The 1,770-nt window shown below is 46.4% G+C and overlaps 1 protein-coding gene and 1 pseudogene across 2 annotated transcripts in view; both read right to left on the reverse strand.

Annotated features, from left to right (window-relative positions):
• Positions 1–1,770, reverse strand: part of CLN8 (ceroid-lipofuscinosis, neuronal 8 (epilepsy, progressive with mental retardation)) — a 60,634-nt gene that overhangs the window by 51,095 nt on the left and 7,769 nt on the right. The window lies entirely within an intron of this gene.
• On the reverse strand, positions 630–1,336 carry LOC104983882 (annotated as a pseudogene). Its single transcript, XR_824689.1, has one exon. The product of XR_824689.1 is annotated as a signal peptidase complex subunit 1 pseudogene (transcript).

Genomic DNA, 1,770 nt, shown 5'->3' on the forward strand with positions numbered 1-1,770 from the left:
TTTTCTGGGCTCCAAAATCACTGCAGATGGTGACTGCAGCCATGAAATTAAAAGACACTTACTCCTTGGAAGGAAAGTTATGACCAACATAGCATATTAAAAAGCAGAGATATTACTTTGCCAACAAAGGTCCATCTAGTCAAAGCTATGGTTTTTCCAGTAGTCATGTATGGATGTGAGAGTTGGACTGTGAAGAATGCTGAGTGCTGAAGAATTGATGCTTTTGAACTGTGGTGTTAGAGAAGATTCTTGAGAGTCCCTTGAACTGCAAGCGGGTCCAACCGGTCCATTCTAAAGGAGATCAGTCTTGGGTGTTCATTGGAAGGACTGATGCTAAAGCTGAAACTCCAATACTTTGTTCACCTCATGCAAAGTGTTGACTCATTGGAAAAGACCCTGATGCTGGGAGGGCTTGGGGGCAGGAGGAGAAGGGGACGACAGAGGATGAGATGGCTGGATGGCATCACTGACTCGATGGACATGAATTTGAGTGAACTCCAGAAGTTGGTGATGGACAGGGAGGCCTGGCGTGCTGCGATTCATGGGGTCACAAAGAGTCGGACACGACTGAGCGACTGAACTGAACTGAACTGAAACTTTTTATTTTTAAAGTTTTATTTATTTATTTATTTTGGTTTTTAGCTTATGTTTTATATATGAAAACAATTTAGCTCATGTCACACAAAACAAAAGCAGGTACAACAGTAAAGCTGAATCATGAAAACCCCGATCAATTATTTTTAGCATGTCTCTTAACTTTTCGTTCCCCTGGTTTCTTGTCTTCTGTGCTTGAGTCTTGAACAGGTAACCACTTGAGGGGGTGCCGGCGATAAATGGGCCATGGAGGAAGTGTCAGCAAACACGAAAAAGCAAATCCAGCCATAACTATATAGACAGTCCACCCGAACTGTTCAGCCAGGTACCCGTAGATAAATCCAACTATTACAGAAAAAAGGATAATTCCCTGAAACATCTGTTCAGCTAGCTTCTGGCCCTTGTAATCCATTTGCGTGGGCAGTGAGCTCAGATGCTCCAACATGTCTGGTTCTGAAGGCGGGCGGCAGAGCGAGGGCAGCCGGGACTCAGGGACGCTAGGGCCCGGGGTCAGCTTTTGCTGACGGGTCCAGTTCCGCGGGCCTGTGCTTTCGCAGTTGGCCGTCGGCCGGCGCCCTCTCCGCGGGGGCTGAGATGCTGACGGCGGCAGCCGAGTCGAGGCATCACGCGCCCGTGAAGGGCTCGCCGTCAGCGCTGTTGGGTGCTGGGAGCCGCGGTTCCGGTCCCCCAAACTGTCCTCGGCTGGGCGGGCGCTGCTGAACTGCGGCCTGCGCCCGCCCCGTCTCCATTTAAAAATTTAAAGTTTTAAATTTTGTTTCTACTTGTAATTTTTATAAACCCTTTCAATTTTTATTTGGCAGAGATGATATCATCAATAACATCTCACAGAGTTAGTAATAAGTTTCTTATAGCCTTTTCTCTTTGGAAGAGTACTACCAATGGGATCATTGTTCTGATTCTTTGTATAAATAATGTCAGTAATCGCCCCCCCACCCGGCCCCCCCGCCAGGTAAACTGACTGAATAATCGAGGTGGCCTCATTATGGAGCCTACATATGAGCTGCAATTTCTACACTTGGTGACTTATGAAATTAGGATCTTAGTGACTAGTTAAGTCTTGGAATATTAATTCTTAATGGGCATGAGGTGTTGTTATGGTTTTTTGTGCCATGGCCTCAAAGGAAAAAAAGTTTCCAGTAGAGCCCTGTGGAGAAA

Source organism: Bison bison, unplaced genomic scaffold (assembly GCF_000754665.1).
Source record: "Bison bison bison isolate TAMUID 2011002044 unplaced genomic scaffold, Bison_UMD1.0 scf7180017863606, whole genome shotgun sequence".
Taxonomy (NCBI): Eukaryota; Metazoa; Chordata; class Mammalia; order Artiodactyla; family Bovidae; genus Bison; species Bison bison.